The sequence below is a fragment of the Brachyhypopomus gauderio genome, chromosome 11 (genome assembly GCF_052324685.1).
Source record: "Brachyhypopomus gauderio isolate BG-103 chromosome 11, BGAUD_0.2, whole genome shotgun sequence".
NCBI classification, from domain to species: domain Eukaryota; kingdom Metazoa; phylum Chordata; class Actinopteri; order Gymnotiformes; family Hypopomidae; genus Brachyhypopomus; species Brachyhypopomus gauderio.
In genome coordinates, this window is record NC_135221.1 from 2,827,392 (window position 1) to 2,839,890 (window position 12,499).

At 41.3% G+C, this 12,499-nt stretch overlaps 1 long non-coding RNA gene across 2 annotated transcripts; it reads left to right on the forward strand.

The window, feature by feature from the left end:
* Positions 1–9,959: 9,959 nt before the first annotated feature.
* LOC143527583 (uncharacterized) lies at positions 9,960–12,194 on the forward strand. Of its 2 annotated transcripts, none has more exons than XR_013134185.1 (3): positions 9,960–10,706; positions 10,787–10,907; positions 11,597–12,194. It is a non-coding gene; the product is annotated as an uncharacterized LOC143527583 (long non-coding RNA). The 2 variants fall into 2 exon arrangements; XR_013134186.1 differs by having other exon boundaries at positions 10,847–10,907.
* The last annotated feature ends 305 nt before the right edge of the window (positions 12,195–12,499 follow it).

Sequence of the window (12,499 nt, forward strand, 5' to 3'; positions counted from 1 at the left end):
ATCCAAATTTGGTTATACTTACATGAGTTTAGTCTGAGCAAGACAATATATCACCAGACGAGATATCACTAGACGAGATATCACCATATGAGATATCACCAGACAACATATCACCATATATCACCAAACGAGATATCACCATATGAGATATCAGCAGATGAAATATCACCATATGAGATATCACCAGACGAAATATCCTCGTATGAGATATCAGCAGACGAGATATCACCATATGAGATATCAGCAGACGAGATATCACCAGACAAGATATCAGCAGATGCGATATCACCATATGAGATATCACCATATGAGATATCACCAAATGAAATATCACCATACGAGATATCACCATATGAGATGTCACCAGACGAGGTATTACCATACGAGATATCAGCAGACAAAATATCAACAGATGAGATATCACCATATGAGATGTCACCATACGAGATATCACCATACGAGATATCAGCAGACAAAATATCACCAGACAAGATATCACCATACGAGATATCACAAACATCTTAGACTTCAGAGTTCCTGGCTTCTGTTCCCACATGGCAATTGTGTGGACACAGGAATGTTGGCATGTCCATTCTGATTTATTAAGAGAAGAGAATAGAAGAAAGATAATTCACAAATGAACTACAAACCGGATTCCAAAAAAGCTTGGAAACTAAACAAATTGTGAATAAAAACTGAATGCAATGATGTGAAGATGGCAAATGTCAGTATTTTATTCGTAATAGAACAAAGATGACAGATCAAAAGTTTAATCTGACTAACAATTTAAAGGAAAAATATGTTGATTCAAAATTTCATGGTATCAACAAATTCAAAAAAAGTTGAGACAAGGCCATTTTTACCAGTGTGTGGCATCCCCCTTCTTCTTACAACACTCAACAGACGTCTGGGGACAGAGGAGACCAGTTTCTCAAGTTTAGAAATAGGAATGCTCTCCAATTCATGTCTAACACAGGCCTCTAATTGTTCGATCGTCTTGGGCCTTCTTTGTCGCACCTTTATGATGTGCCAAATGTTCTCTATAGGTGAAAGATCTGGACTGCAGGCTGGACACTTCAGTACCCGGATCCTTCTCCTACGTAGCCATGATGTTGTGGTTACTGCAGAATGTGGTCTGGCATTATCTTGTTGAAAAATGCAGGGTCTGAGATGATGTCTAGATGGGAGCAGATGTGTTCTGGAAGTATTCCTGAGCCCATTCTTTTATTTCTTTAACAGTGGCATTCCTGTTTGAGGTGCAGTGACGTTTAAGTACCCAGAGATCACGAGCATCCAGTAGAGTTTTACGGCCTTGTCTTTTACGCACAGCGATTGTTCCAGATTCTCTGAATCTTTTGATGATGTTATGCACAGTTGATGATGATAACTTAAAAGTCTTTACACTGGGTAACACCCTTCTGGTATTGCTGCACTATCTTTCTGCGCAATAAAGGTGGTGATCCTCTTACTATCTTGGCTTCAGAGAGACACTGACACTCTGAGAAGCTCTTTTTATACCCAATCATGTCGTCACTTAACCTAATTAGTGTTAATTGGTCTTCCAGCTCTTTGTTAAATGCTCATTTTCCTTTTTCCAGCCACTTATTGCTACTTGCCCCAACTTTTTTGGATTTGTTGACACTGAAATATTGAATCAACATATTTTTCCTTTAAAATGTTAAATTTACTCAGATTAAACTTTTGATCTGTCATCTTTGTTCTATTATGAATAAAATATTGACATTTGCCATCTCCACATTATTGCATTCAGTTTTTATTCACAATTTGTTTAGTGTCCCAACTTTTTTGGAATCCGGTTTGTAAATGAATGAAAACCTTTCACATGGAATAAGAAGGATCCCAAGAGCTGATTTGATGTTAGTACTGTAACTGAAACCAGCAGCTGTAATTCAGTATCATCTTGTTGCTTTTTTATTTACTCCTTCTTTAAAATAATAGGAGCCTTAGAAATTTTAGAAAAGTGACAAGTGGTAATTATTAGTTTTCTTAGAATGTTTTATTGCCTTTTTAAAACTCCTCATGCTTTTTCTACCAATGCAACAGAAAAATGCAGATTCAAATTTAAGGAAACACTTTTGCAACACTGTGAGGAAAAACACGAAAACATGAGACTAGACTGAATTCCCCTCAACTGTGCGATGTTTTCCGTCTCGGAGAGCTGACATGCAGTCAGTTTACAGAAGAGGAACCAAAAGTGTCATAACACAAAAGCAAGAACCACAGAGTTCTGCCTCACGCGACCCGCGAGATGGGCACACAGCTTCTACCCTGATACACAGCAGCACCAAGCCAATGTCTCCCAGTACATAAGATCAAATGGTGCTCACTGGCTTACATTAGAAAGGAAATATTTTGCTTCAGTTCAAATCTAGCAGGATCTCTAAAAGGGCAGCACTGTTGCTTACTATTTGATCACTGCTAGGTGTAACTCTCCTGCACTCTATTTAAACTTTTACCTTTGAGTTTAATGTTTTACAATGTCCTATAACGTATATATGATGGTGTAATATAGTTCTTGTTTCAGAGAAACGGCTAGTAAGTTATGATTATTGCACATAGACTGCCAGACGGACAGGACGTGTGCTAAAGTTGCTAAACTGCCAAATTTCAAGAGCAGTGCCTTGCAAAAGTATGTATTACTTCTGGCCCCCTCCTTCAGTTACAGGTATGATAACCTCGCCCCCTCCTTCAGTTTCAGGTATGATAACCCCGCCCCCTCCTTCAGTTACAGGTATGATAACCCCGCCCCCTACTTCAGTTACAGGTATGATAACCCCGCCCCCTACTTCAGTTTCAGGTATGATAACTCTGCCCCCTCCTTCAGTTTCAGGTATGATAACCCCGCCCCCTCCTTCAGTTACATGTATGATAACCTCGCCCCCTACTTCAGTTTCAGGTATGATAACCCCGCCCCCTCCTTCAGTTACAGGTATGATAACTCCGCCCCCTCCTTCAGTTACAGGTATGATAACTCCGCCCCCTCCTTCAGTTACAGGTATGATAACTCCGCCCCCTCCTTCAGTTACAGGTATGATAACCCCAACCCCCTCTTTCTATTTCACTCAGCTTCTGCTGTGTTAAAACATAGAATAATAATGAACTTAACTTGGTTGTTTGACAGTTCTGACATACCAGACTGACATTACTCAACAATCCAAAGGTGAAAAGTTCTGTTAATTGCATAAGCAGTGCCACCCCCACCTCCATCCCCACCTCCAACTGCACGTCTTTACGACTCTCAACCAGGTTTGAACATCTGGATTTTTATACTTTTGCACATTTTTCCTGGGAGAATTACTAGAGCTATATTAAACTGCTTTGGAGATTTTCAAACCTTGCCACAAATTTTCAGTCAGAATGAGGTTTGGGCTTTGACTGGGCCACTAGAACACAGAGGTATGTTGCTGTTGAATCATACCTAGCTTTGGCGGTATGCTTACGGTCGCAATCCTGTTGGATGGTGATCCTGCGATATTAGGGTGGTGAGCAGTGTTTGCAGGAAGGTCGTTAGATGAGAGTACTTGTCCAGCAGTGTATTGATTCTCTACAATGTCTTGAACTTTACTCCAAACAATTCCCACTGCCTTTCCTATAAAGCCCAGCTTTGCAGGATGTCTGGGATATAATTGTCTTGTGCACATCTTTTCCCCTTCAGAGCTGCAGGTCTCTCCAGCTCCTTCAGAGCAACCTTCAGTCTCCTGGTGGATTCCCTGATTACTGCCTTCATTAATCAGTCCCGTGTGATGGGTGGCTGAGTCTAGGCTCGGCTGTGGTTGTGCCACATCATCAATTTAATGTTGGAAGTTTACAATGTTGTGATTTTATAGCCACACCCTGACTGATACTTTTTTTTTTTACAGTTTTGTCCTAGCATCTTGGTTCTCGATTTGTGTGTAGGTGTTGCTCTCAAGGTCAAGGTTCATTTATATTGATTTTAAATGACACTTTAATTGCACAGAGATGGACTCCATTCTAATTATTGGGAGATGTCTGATGGCAGTTTGATGCAACAGAGCTAAATATTTTCACAGCAATAGGGATGAACAAGTATGCAATCACAGTTTATGTTTTTTAATATGTGAATAATTTTGAAACATACATTGACTTTTCTCTTACATCAATATTGATGATTGAAATTTTGTGTGAAGATTTATGACATAATTACATTTAGGTTTGTTGTAAGGGGAGGTGGCGTACTTACTGTAAAGGCAGATGAATCCTTAAATATTACACTATGAGAACACTACACTGTAAGAACACTACACTATAAGAACATTACACTGTAAGAACACTACTCTGTAAGAACACTACACTGTAAGAACACTACTCTGTAAGAACACTACACTGTAAGAACACTACACTATAAGAACACTACACTGTAAGAACACTACACTGTAAGAACACTACACTGTAAGAGCACTACACTGTAAGAACACTACACTATAAGAACACTACTCTGTAACAACATTACACTATAAGAACACTACCCTGTAAGAGCACTACACTATAAGAACACTACTCTGTAAGAACACTACACTATAAGAACACTACTCTGTAAGAACACTACACTGTAAGAACACTACTCTGTAAGAACACTACACTATAAGAACACTACACTGTAAGAACACTACACTATAAGAACACTACACTGTAAGAACACTACTCTGTAAGAACACTACACTATAAGAACACTACTCTGTAAGAACACTACACTATAAGAACACTACTCTGTAAGAACACTACACTGTAAGAACACTACTCTGTAAGAACACTACACTATAAGAACACTACACTGTAAGAACACTACACTATAAGAACACTACACTGTAAGAACACTACACTGTAAGAACACTACACTATAAGAACACTACACTGTAAGAACACTACACTATAAGAACACTACTCTGTAACAACATTACACTATAAGAACACTACTCTGTAAGAGCACTACACTATAAGAACACTACTCTGTAAGAACACTACACTGTAAGAGCACTACCCTGTAAGAGCACTACACTATAAGAACACTACTCTGTAAGAACACTACACTATAAGAACACTACACTATAAGAACACTACACTGTAAGAACACTACTCTGTAAGAACACTACTCTGTAAGAACACTACACTGTAAGAATGCTGTAAGGCCACGGGGCAGCAAGTCCAGTCTAATGCAGTCTCCAATAACTGGTGCCAAAGCAGAGATATGCAGAGGCTGGCTGTTGTGGGATTAAGAACCGTTGCGTTATTCGGGGCCATTGTGAGATTAGGCAGATAGAAACGCCCCCCCTCATAGGCGTGCCTCTTCCTGCCCTGGCCGTGCCAGTGTCCCTGGGGGTGTTGGAGGGACTGCATGGTGGCAAAATCATTAATGAACTGTTTCTCCTTCTCTGAATGGTCATTGCGATTAGCATAACTAATCCCTCCCATTCATGGACTATCCGCAGTGACTAATCCCAGACAGTGATAAGTAGAGATGAGCAGGGACATGTGAATGCAGTTCCTCTTTCTACTGGTTTATCTTTGGCTTGTACATGTTGGCGCAGCCCTATGGATACAGGGTTGCCAGTGTCTCTGCTTTCTGTAGAGCTTGCTCCAAATCCAATCTTTATCCTAAGATGAATGACACATTTTTGGAAGGTTTCGGCTGAAATAAACACATCTGCAGAATGACTTGAAGACAGGAGATGCTTTAAAGTTGTCAGCACTGGCCACATCCTTAGAGACCCCACCCTGTGCTGCACTGGAGCCCATATGCAGAGACAAATCTGTTCGCTGGCTCGTATGACCACTAAGGCCAACGGTCATCCTGGGCCTTTTCTTTAGTTGAGATTCCAGATATTGGATCAATAGCATGAACGTGTTTTCCATTACTGCATAACCCGAATGTGGATGATATACGGACGTGAATCTTCTAAACCTTTCAGCATTCAAAGTTCAATTATGCGCTATGTTGCACATTTGCAATGGTTTTGCATTCTTAGCTTTCAGATGACAATGCTCAGGACCTTCTACATGATGAGCCTCTTGTAGACATGAGAGATGGGTACTCAAGTGAGCAACTTGAAGTCGCACATAAAGTCGCCTACAAAAAGACTTGACTTGAAACTTGTGCCTAATGAATAATGACTCGACTCGGACTCATCAAAAATAACTCCTGAACAAGAAAGAGTCAGTTCGTTATCCAGGTGCTGTGTACGAGTTATAGAAAAAATACTTTCTTTATGTATTAATTTTGCCATTATTCCTTACTTTTGTTTCGATGATTTGGGACGCAGCCACTTTACTCATGATTTATTACAGCATTGTTTATCGCGAGAGAATTTGTGAGAGAAGCGTTAAAAGTAAATAATTAAGGTTGCCATGGCTACGCTACAGCTAGAGTGCCGGGTGTGGAGTCTTTGGCTATATGGAATTTAAATCCATGGACGAAACCGAAAGATGCAAGGTGTAAAGAATGTGGGAACCAAAACACACTGAAAAATATCAAGTTTCATAAGCACCTAAAACACACCCAGATAGTTTTGTTTAGCTCAAGTTAGCAACTTAGCCATCATTATAGCTAATATATAAAACACACCCAGATAGGTTTGTTTAGTTTACATTAGACAACCATCAAAACAACATTTTAAGTAGGCTATAGAGTATAATTAAGTATTACTGGCTCGGAACGAAAAAAAAGTGTTGAGTTTTGAGCATGCAAAATTAGTGATGTTTAAAGAGTTTTGAGATGTGATTGATCAAATAAAGTTAAAATGTTCTCTAAAATGATGGGCGCTTATATTTTTTACGGTATTGGCGCTAAGAGACACAGAAAATACACAATACGTGGAAGTGGCAGATAATGGCGGACGGCCGACAATAGGAGGTAAATACAGTGGTACATCAAGTTACAAACAGCCCCACTTAGGAATTTTCAGAGTTTCTGCTCAAGTTACGAATCTTAATCGAGTTACAAAACGCTGAGTTCCCGGCAGTTTGCGTATCGCTCCCATTCCCACAATGACTTCTCATTTGTGAATCATGTTCTTCTCACGTGTTAGCATATGAAATTGACGCAAATGTACGTAAATTGTGTAAAGAAAGTGCAAAAGTTTTGTTTACTGTAAAGTGTACAGCATCTGAGATGTATCTAAGCTTCATTCCGTGCCGGTGTGTAGCCTACCTGTACAGTACATATCCCTCCCTCTCTCTCTCCTCAGCTGCTCTCCATTAGCTGGGCTCATCTGCCGCCAAGGTAAGATTATAGCGTATTTTATACATTTTCGTACTGTATACAGTATTTTTCTTTTATTTAGTTATTTAGTTGTGTCACTTGAAGTTTTACGTGTGTTTCTTAATTAAAAACGTGTATATTTTCATGATTTAGGAAATTTTGGGGACATTATTTTTAATGGGGAAAATGTGTTGGAGTTATGAACTTTTCTACTTTTCTACGATCATCATAGCTCTGGAATCAATTAAATTCATAACTCGAGGTACCACTGTATATAAAATAGTTATTATCTCCTGTCCATAAGGTATCCTGATATTGACTCTTAACTTGATTTGGACTCGAGCCTAAAGACTCTTGACTTGACTTTGACTTGTAATTTGCGACTTTTGAACATCTGTGGTAGACATATGGAATGCATTCATTGACACATTTCTGTCATTCTGAGCTCGGGTAGCACAAATCCATCCAGCAGTGTGTATGTCGTTCAGTGTACTGTTCACACTTATACCTTTTGTTCACACTAATACCTTTTTAAATCAAACGTGTCTAGTATTTTGAGCACATCTAATGAAAAACATTACATTGACTACTGTGGTTCAAAATGCAGGTAGAATATGTTCTGCTCATACAGAGCCACTACATGAAGCCGTGAGGTGGTATTTTGTTTTGCCTAAATTGAGGTGGTAGTCAGAAGTGAAACGTGGACCCAGGCGAATAAATTTAACCCCCCACTCACCCCCCCCCCCCCCACCCACCGCCCGAGTGGCACTGGCCTTCAGCCAATGCTAACACAACGCCACAGCAGACAGACCTCAGAAAACAGGACTTCAGTTCCTACTTCGTCATTTGACATTTCAATATGACAAAGCTGTCAGAAAATCTCCCTCTCGCTTACGGAGCTACTAAGATTTACGTCACGTGCCTCCCTTAAACCATCCAGGCAGATGAGTGGGAGGAGCTACAGGTAAAAATGGATTCAACGCAGAAGGACCTGTTCCAGGAAGCCCGGGCCGTCCGAATGACGTGGGTTTTGGTGCTGGCTGTTCCGCATCACTGGCGTCACGGTGGATTCTCTCAGGCTGCACTGCGGCTTTTTGTTTACCTCTCGGTACTTGGTACCTCTTCGTGAAAACATCCATCATGCACCTGTGCCCATGATGTCAGTCCTAAAGTCGCTATATAAATAATCCACGACGCCATTCCCTTTCTGCTTTTGATCTCATTAGATTGAATCCTAAAATAAAGTTTTAACGCTCCATCACTTTAATCCAACATAATTCAAATGTTTGGGATTCGAAAAGTAGAACATTTAAAAAATAAGTTTATAGATGTATTAGAAAGCAAATGGTATAATCTGATGTTACAAGTTCAGATGGGCTGTCATTTATACTTAAGGACCCATGTCAAACAATCACTCAGCACACCGTCTGTCTCCTGCAGATACATCAAATCAAACTGTGTGTGAAACATTACATATTATAAACATATTTTAAAAGGAGGAATAAAAAGGAAGAACAATCACTGAGGCCCATGAGGGAGATTAAAAGAAGTTCACTTTTTTTCAAAATTTCCTTCCAAGTCAGCAGTGTCATTATGGGTACAGCAAATAAACATCACCCTTAAAGCCTTTCCACAGAAATAAATGCCAAGGAGCATGGATTAGAAAAAAGGTATTTGAGAAAGCTCCCAGGCTATCTGATAGCTTTAGTCATAAGCCTCCCTCGATTTAGTCAATGCAATTCATTCTTTCCCCATGGGTCAAAGTTCAGCTCTGGACTCCCAGACCAATCCCAGTTAGACACCACAGTCGAGCGAAGTGACGGCAGCTGCTACTCTGCCGAAGAAATATTCGACTTTCTTGGCTCATGTGCAGCCTCAAACAGAAGGATGAACCGTACCAGCAGCTCATCACATGCACAGGATCTGCTGAGGAGTGCAGGAGAAACCGTTACTGCAACTGGGTTTTATAAGTGTCAGCTCTGAATCACCCACACACTGCATGCTTGTCATCCCCCAACCTAAAAGTTGTGCCTCTTCTGAAACTCTCTCCAAAACGTTCTTACCCTCTCTCTCTCTCTCTCTCTCTCTCTCTCGCAGGTCTGCAGTGCATCAGTTGACTGAGCCAAGAATGAGACAACATTACTTTGTGTTGTACTTTCAGACATTGTGACTCGTTTTCGCTCCCCTCATGCTCCTTTAATGAGATAAGCTTCCAGAGGCAGGTTTCTAGAATAAAAGGATGCCTTGTTGTTATGTGCAATCCACTTCTTTTCCAGGACAGTGAACAGTGTGAATATGACGGCGTATCATTCGCAAAAGCCTGATTGAATCCTCATGAGACAGAGAGCCTGAATTTAGGGGCACACTCTGCCCGCAGGAATCACACTCCATGTTGGATATGAATGTGCTTCAGCACAGAGTCTGAACTGTGTCTCAACACTCAGTGTTAATGCTCAGTTACTCTATATCACGAATATTCTCCACGTTTTAAAGGTGGGCGCATCAGTGCAGCCAGCTTTGTTAATGAAATAGTAAATGCTCAATCTTTGGCTGGTTTAGTCGATGTTCAATCATGTGCATTTTATAACATAATGGTCTTTCTGATGCTTAAATGTCGAGAAGATAATAGTACAGGTTGAATGTCTGCAGGTCTTTGGCCAGAAGGGAATGTGCCCAAGTATTCACCCCCCCCCCCCCCCCCCCCCCCACTCCCCCCAGGGTCTGGATATTCTGTTCCACCTCACTAGACAGGAACTACGTAAAACACTGGCTCTCAACTATTTATATGTGCTGGAGAACTGGTTGCAACGTAACTACAAAAACAGAGTTACGGAGTTACTGGAAAGGGATGAAGTCACTGGAAAGTAATAGAGGGTGGAGCCAGAGGGTGGTGCTGGAGGGTGGAGAAGGTTCAGCTGCAGAACACTAGGCATCCGGCCGGCCTTGGAGGCCAGAGACGGAAGGTGTCTGAGAGGCAGGAAGGCTCAGAAGAAAACCGCTCTGCCGCCCACCAGCACACGGGAAAAAGGAAACAACAACATCGCTGATTTCTATTCATTAGCTCTTGTGGAAACAGCAAAGTTAACAGGCGATTTGCCCTGTGCAGCGATCCGTCTCACGGCCGTGCGCTGATACTGTACGGCCTTCCAGTTCTCCCGGAGCTCTGCGTCGCATTATGGCCGTGCACGGCATGCTGGGTATGGATTGAGACAACCCGCGCTTTGGCGATCAACGCAATCTCATAGGCGAGCACTTACCCACTGCGGAGGGCCGACACTAAGGCATGAATAATGGAATTCAGAAAAGCTCTGAAGATGAGAGCCTAGAGGATGCCAGCATGCATAATGCATGTCGTCAATAGCCCCGCACGCTTATGAAGCCCGATCTCATCAATGCGAATGTGCGGAGGGCCCGTTCACTTCCACGCGTGACAAATATTGGCGCAAAAGTGAAGGTGCAGGTGGCGGAGGTAAGCTCCTTTATCACGCTCTGCCTCCCGGGAAAGGCGGGGTCATTTAGAGCTGCTTATTTATTGATATTCCCATTTAGATTCTCCCCATACAGCTGAGATGGACCTACTACTGAAAACACTGCTTCCCATTCACACAGGAAGGTCTGCTGGTGATGCTGAGATACCTCCACACCCTCCCTGATATGTGGAGTCCTGCTGGTGAGTCTGAGAGACCTCCACACCTTCTCTGACAATGTGTTTCACTATCAGACCAGCGGCAGTGGTGGCACGCTTATCACACTTATGAAGGTTATTGTATTTCATAATATAGATTTATACTTTTTACTCATGTTAATAGAGTCCACAGAAGCGTACAGGAAGAACTTATATAAAAATATAATCAGGTAAACTAGGCAAAGATGTTTTGAAGACAAAAAAGTTTTTTTCTATAATAAATATTCAGTTTATTCCATGTAAAAATGAGTTTACTTTGTGTTTCTCACAGAACACTTTTTTAATTGAGAAATGAACCCTGCTAATTGGTTGCAGAGTGGAAACACACAAGCACAATCAATGAGGTTAACCAGTCATGTCACATGTATGGCACACCAAATACTTACAGGAAACAGTCTGACAAAACTGCCAAAACTGGCTAAAGACCAAGCAAGCTCAGTTGTACTAGCATGGATCCTGCTAGAAAAACAACACTTAGGTATTTTTGTTTGTTGAGTTAACTGAGCAAGAACACCCAGTTCTGAGACGTTTGTAGTCTGCGCCAAACTATTACCGGATTACATACCTCAATGCTCCTAAAAAGAAACTTGTGGTGACAACATACACAGCTTAAAACAACCATGATTCCATTTCTAATTCTTTTATATTATCCATCTACTGCTACCCCCTTTCAGACCAACTACTGTGGGCTCAAGCCAGCATGAAGAGGGGAGACACTGCCTACAACATGTGGCGTGACTTCAAGAAACACAGTCTAGGCGGATATTTTGCAGGTATCCTGAACGACAGCAGGAGGAAATGACTTTAGCGTCTGCATGTTTCCGAGCACAAACACAAACGCATATCTGTCAGTGACAAAGAAACTGGGACAAACCACACATTCTCTTCCTGTAAGCCTGTATGAGAGTGTGGCTGTCGCTGGCTGGGTTTCACACACCGTGACATGTCTTTAACCTCCCTCTCCTCACCTGGGCCCTGCTTCACCCCGTTAGCCTGTGGTTTGGAAACGCAACGCGTCATTTATGTTCTGAAGCTTGTCAGAACTTGTTGCATCATGAGTCTCCAGCACAGATGACTGTAGTGTGCAGTGTCAGCTGAAACATAACCACCCTTTTCTGTCTAACGAGAGACCAGGACGTGAGGTAGACTCATGTTGTCATCACTGTAATGGCAGACCCAGGACTCACCACACATTTACCTGTTGTGTTTTTATTCGTGAAGCAGTCCTCGTGTTCTTGTAGCTGACTGTTCGTTCCAGAAAAATTATATGCAATAAATAATAATAAGTAAATATTGTTACAATTATGAAACACATTATTCATTCTCCCATTCTATACGCTACACATGTGGAATATAAACTAAATTGCTAAAGTGATGTTTTGGTTCACAACAGCATACATATCTCCACCTATTATGCCTACAGCACTTTAGCACACCCACTTACATCGTAGCTCTCAGACATGTTTCATGTTTCAGAAAGTGATTTTTGAAAGGGGAAACCAATCAAACACAGATATTTATGTAACAAACAGCCGAAATACATTTTAGGAACAAAGGTTAAGTGGACATATTGTCAA